Consider the following 6,000-nt stretch of genomic DNA (forward strand, 5'->3'; position numbering starts at 1 on the left):
GCTACAGCGCCACTTCCAGGAGGCTTAGATTTGAGGATATGGTTCAAAGCCAACCCAGGCAGGAAAGTCCATGAGATTCTTATCTCCAATTAACCACCAGAAAACCAGAAGTGGTGCTGTGGCTCAAGTGGTAGAGTGCTTGCCTTGAGCTGAAGAGCTTAGGGACAGCGCCCAGGCCCAGAGTTCAGGCCCCATGACCTGACCCAAAAAAAAAAAGAAAATGAGACAACATGGTATGGCCTGAGTAGACTGGGAGCTCCTCTGCCCAGAATTGGGCAGATGCAGTCAAGACTCCCCAAGTCACACCAACACTGTGCAGCTTCTCAGAAGCTCTCAACAACTTTTAGCTGAATGATGCCAGTCAACTAGCCTTGCTTCTGCTCCCCTGCCACTCTTCAGAGGCAAGGGAGAAGTCAGAGATTGACAAATCTAGTCAATGTCTGTTTGGCAGGTACATCTCCAGATCTCAGCAAGTCTACTAAGATGCCAACTGCATCTTTATGGTGAAAAATAAGACAAAGGCCCAGAGATAGTTGAGGAATCAGATCTCTGAGGTAGTAAGTAGCTGGGTGTGTGTTTATAAGTGACAGAACACCAATAAAGCCATCATGCAAGGAGCAAATCTTCTCTTTCAAGAAAAAAACTCATATGCTTCCTACCTCCACACACAACTAGCAAAGCCTGTGCTTTAACTTAAGTTGTCTTTGTGACTCCAGGACCATAAGAGATACAGTTTTAATTTCAAGAGTTGACAGGCGGTAACCACCGAATGATCAGGCAATGATATGAATAAAAACCATAATGAGGGGCTGGGAAGGTAGCTCAGTGGTAGAGTGCTTGCCTTGCATGCATGAGGCCCTGGGTTCGATTCCTCAGCACCACATAAGCAGAAAAAGCCAGAAGTGGCACTGTGGCTCAAGTGGTAGAGTGCTAGCCTTGAGCTGAAGAGCATGTAAAGCTGGGTGCCAGTGGCTCACACCTATAATCCTAGCTACTCAGGAAGCTCAGATCTGAGTTCACAGTTTAAAGCCAGCCCTGGCAGGAAAATCTTATCTCCAGTTAATCAACAGAAAACCAGAAGTAGAACTGTGGCTCAAAGTGGTAGAGCACTAGCCTTGAGCTGAAGAGCTTGGGGACAGTACCCAGGCCCTGTGTTTAAGGCCCACAACCAAAAAAACAAACAAACAAATAAACAAAAAACTCATGATGAGATATCATGTCACCCTCACTAGTGTGGCTATTATCAAAAACAAACAAAACAAGAAGTGTGCAGTAGCTTGAGCATATAATTGAGAAGCAAAGTTCAGAGGATTGCAGTTTGAGGCCAGCCTCAACATAAAAATTATCCAAACAGCCGGGCGCTGGTGGCTCACTCCTGTAATCCTAGCTACTCAGGAGGCTGAGATCTGAGGATCGCGGTTCAAAGCCAGCCCGGGCAGGAGAGACCGTGAGACTCCTATCTCCAATAAACCACCAGAAAACCGGAAGTGGCGCTGTAGCTCAAGTGGTAGAGCACTCGCCTTGAGCTGAAGAGCTGAGGGACAGCGCCCAGGCCCAGAGTTCAAGCCCCACGGCCGACCAAAAAAAAAAATAATAATTATCCAAACAAAAGAGACTCTTATCTCTAATTAACCAGAAAAAAAAAATTCTACAAGTAGAAGTGTGGTTAAAGTGGTAGCCAGCCATGATAGGGAGAAAAAAAAATCAAGGTAGCAAAGCCCTGATTTCAAACTGCAAACAACAACTATAAACTAGAATGTGAGGGAACCCAAAATGAAATAGTAGCACTAACAATAAACTTAGCATTATTACAACTAACATTGAGCACTGGGGCAATGCTCAAAAGAGAAAGAACCGGCCTAGCAAGTACATGATTCTTAGTTCAAACCTTGTACTGCCCCCTGCCCCCACCCCAAAAAAAAACGAAGGGCGCAAGGAAGAACCAACCTAAGTAACTGGAAAACAGTATCTTGACTGAATAAAGACAAAAAGAACTGTATGGTTCCATGATTAAGGCTGTAAAAAAGAAAAAAGAAAAAGAAATAAGTCTGGAAACCTTTACATTGCTATAAAGAGTTCAAAAAAGTGATGAAGAGCCAGGTACCGGTGGCTCCTGCTTATAATCCTAGCTATGCAAGAGGTTTAGATCTGGGCAGGAAAGTCCATGAGACTCCTATCTCCAATTAAGTACCAAAAAGCTGGAAGTGAAGCTGTAACTCAAGTGAGAGTACCAGCCATCAGTGGAAAAGCTCAGGGACAGAGCCCAGGCCCTGAGTTCAAGTCGCACTACTGAAAAAGAAAAAAAGTGATGGTAGTCCACTGATAGGAAACAGAAATAAACCAAATAACATTCTAAATAGACAATGGAGAAGCAGTAAACAACAAAATAATAATAGTAATAGATTTTAATGCAAAGAATGAAACCAATATCCATGATCCATGCTGATACAAATAAGTAATCAAATCAACAAATGAGAGAATGCACCTTAGTAGATTTTCAATCAATAAATGTAGAAGGAAAGAGAGAATGAATAGCAAATTTTTCTGAGGCAAATATCAAAAGATTCACAAATGTATGGTAAGGTCAGTGGGCTTGAATTTGTAGAAAATCAGAATATGCATCCTCTCTAAGTACTTCCTCCAAGCTACATGTTAACTAAAAAGGGTATAACAGTAACTTTTTAGTGTAGAAACCTGGCAGGCATCAACCAAAGCAAGCTTTGAAAGTAAACACTACATATAAAATGACATATCAACATCATGGGCTCCCTCATGGAATACACCGAGGGCACAAAAGTAAATGTCTGCAATATTCTGGCCAAAAATGCATAACCTCATCCAATCACTGGACAGACCCCAATGGGAGAAAATTAACTGATCAATTCCAGCATCCCAAAATAAATACAATCACTAATCTGTATTCACCAGTAAATAAACAAAAATAAAAATACAGATCATTATTCTTTAAATATATTAAGGCTAGCAAAGACAAGAAAAGACACAGTAACTATTATGGACTACAGTAAACCAAAGAAAAACAGCTAAATGTAACACAAAATCTTGGCCATGATCCTGGAATGAAAATAGAAGCCTAAGCCAATGGCTCACACCTGTAATCCTAGCTACTCGAGAGCCTGAGATCTGAGGATTGAGGTTCAACGCCAAACTGGGCAGGGAACTCCCTGAGACTCTTATCTTCAATAAACTATTCAGAAAAGCCGGAAGTGGTGTAGTGGCTCAAGTGGTAGAGCTCTAGCCTTGAGCAAAAGAAGCTCAAAGAGGGCTGGGAAGGTGGCTCAGTGGTAGAGCGCTTGCCTTGCATGCATGAGGCCCTGGGTTCGATTCTCAGCACCACATAAGCAAAAAGAAAAAAGCTGGAAGTGGCACTGTGGCTCAATTGGTAGACCGCTAGCCTTGAGCTGAAGAGCTGAGGAACAGTGCCCAGGCCCAGAGTTCAGGCCCCACGACCAGACCCCCCCCCCCCCAAAAAAAAAAAAAAAAGAAGAAGATCAAAGACAGCACCTAAGACCAGAGTTCAAGCCCCAGTAGTGACAAAAGAAAAAGAAGGAGAAAAGGAGATGGGAGGGGAGGGGAGAAGAGAGTAGGAGGAGGATGGGGGAGGAAGAAGAGGAAGAGAACGGAGAAGGGGGGAAGTGGGGGAAGGAGGAAGAGGAGGAAGAAAAATAGAAGCCTGGCAAAAAACATGGTAAAATCTAAATGATGTCTGTAGTGTAATTACATTGTAATACCAATATAGTTTCTTGTTCTTAATAGATGGACCATAATTATGTAAGTTATAAACACCAGGGAAGGGCTGGGAAGGTAGCTCAGTGGTAGAGCACTTGCCTTGCATGCTCAAGGCCCTGGGTTCGATTCCTCAGCACCACGTAAGAAAAAAACCGGAAGTGGCGCTGTGGCTCAAGTGGTAGAGTGCTAGCCTTGAGCTGAAGAGCTGAAGGGCAGCACCCAGGCCCAGAGTTCAAGCCCCACGACCGGAACCCCCCCCAAAAAAACAAGAAAAAAATAAATAAACACCAGGGAAAACAGGGTACAGGACATAGGAAATTCTACTTAATGTTGTGGTTTTTCCTCTATGCCTAAAATTCCTTTAAAAGTTTAAAAACAACAAATAGCCATCTGAGATTATGCATTGATCATCACACGTATAAGCAATTCAAGGATGGTAACCATGAATTTACTGTTCATCATAAACCCCAGAAGGAGACAAAAACCAGCTACAGAAGAAAGATAAAAGTACAGGTTGGAACCGGACACTGGTGGATTAAGCCTGTAATCCTATCAAGCCAGGAAGTATAGCTGTGGGTCTTGTAGTAGAGTGCTAGCTTTGGGCAAAAAAGTTCAGGGACAGTGCCCAGGCCCTGAGTTCAAGCCCTAGGACTGGAACAAAAGAGGAAGGACCAGCACAAAAGAGGAATGAGGAGAAGAGAAAGGGGGGGAGGGGGGGGAGGGGGAAGAGAGGCCAACCAGACAAGCATGAGGCCCTAAATTCAAGCCTTAGTTTGTATTTTTTTAAGTGCAAGTTGAACCAGAGATATTTCAGATTTCAGATTGAAATATTTGCATACACAAAATGATACATAGAATTTATTTATGCTTCCTATACACATATATAAGCCTGAAGATAATTTTACAAAATGTGTTTAATACATGGCCCTTCGTAGTCTAGAATAAAGACCTGCAGGTCATTGAAAAAAATAAAATGTGTTTAATGATTGTATACAGGAACGTATGTATGTTGCAACATATGTATGCAACGTTCCAATTTCGGTATTCATAGAATAAAAATGTTAGTAGAATACTACCACCCTCTTATCTACTGTCTTTGTTGTAGTCACAGTGAAATACCGGGTTGTAGTCACAATACCTCCCTACTAAAAATATTGTTGCATTTAAAACACATGAAATACCATGAATTATATTTGCAAAAGACTTGCTGATCCCTAAACAAGATACCATTCTAAGGGTATTCTATGTCTAACCACAGTAATAAATCACATAGAAGGAAGGAAAGTTAGCCACATGGGACTCCTACCGTTCCACACTAATGACCTGTAATAACAACCCAGGCTATGAATTGTTAAACGTTCCCCAAATAAATGTGCAGATACCTGGGAACTGTCAGGTGAGTCTAACCAGGGGCCTGCCTCCTCCTGGGAGCCAGAAGGGCAGAATGGTCTAGATTCTCACTTGGATTGGGGTCGGGCCATTGGGTGCCTCTTCAGTAAATCTTTTAACTTTGCCTCAGCCTCACTCTGAACACCCTGTAAACGACACTAATATCAACACTCACCTCGAAAGGCTTCTGTGAAGGTGAGTGAAAGGACGAAAGAGAAAAAAAGGGTTTTGCACCTCGCAGACGTGAAACCATCAGTAACTAAAGCCGGTGTCATCAGGAACACAGTCTCCGGCCGTGCTCAGACACCTCTGGGTGCGGGCGGGAGCAGAAAGGAGGCCAGCCGCGCGAGTAGAAGGCCCCGCCTAGGCTCGCGGGCCCCCTTATTCTTCTGGGGCTCAGGGGGTGCCCGAGAAGCCCCCAGCTCACTCTCCACGTGATCTGCGGCCCGCAGCTATTCTAGCCCGCGCCCCACGTCACATCCCAGCCGCGCCAGGACCCCGGGGCCACCCCCACACCTACCGCAAGAGAACTCTCCCGGCGTCTCCACGGCAACGGCCCCTCCGTCCCGACCTCCGGGCTGACCAACTGCGCGCCTGACAACAAAGAGCGTTTCCATTGGTTCCGGCGCCGGCCCGGCCAACCAATCAGTATAGATAAACCCGCAATAAGCGCGACCCGCAGGTTCACACGGGTCCTGCAGGCGGCGTCTTCCAAAACGGCGGCCTGATGCTTGTTGGTTCCGGGTCCTTGATCTTGCTCTTCGCTCCGAGATCTTTTCTGGGTCGGACACGGAGCCTGGTTCTCAGCTAAATGAGGAGGGGTTGTTGTCTTTTTTTTTTTTTTTTTTGGTCGGTCCTGGGGCT

The 6,000-nt window shown here is 44.6% G+C and overlaps 1 protein-coding gene across 1 annotated transcript in view; it reads right to left on the reverse strand.

The window, feature by feature from the left end:
* The window catches only part of Cabin1 (calcineurin binding protein 1), a 147,688-nt gene extending 141,976 nt beyond the window's left edge, over positions 1 to 5,712 (reverse strand). Inside the window, exon 1 of the mRNA XM_042666163.1 lies at positions 5,657 to 5,712. The gene's annotated coding sequence lies outside the window, so the exon portion shown is untranslated. The remainder of the gene's footprint in view (positions 1 to 5,656) is intronic.
* Positions 5,713 to 6,000: the final 288 nt, after the last annotated feature.

The sequence above is a fragment of the Dipodomys spectabilis genome, unplaced genomic scaffold (assembly GCF_019054845.1).
Source record: "Dipodomys spectabilis isolate Male_0828 unplaced genomic scaffold, ASM1905484v1 ptg000363l, whole genome shotgun sequence".
NCBI classification, from domain to species: Eukaryota; Metazoa; Chordata; class Mammalia; order Rodentia; family Heteromyidae; genus Dipodomys; species Dipodomys spectabilis.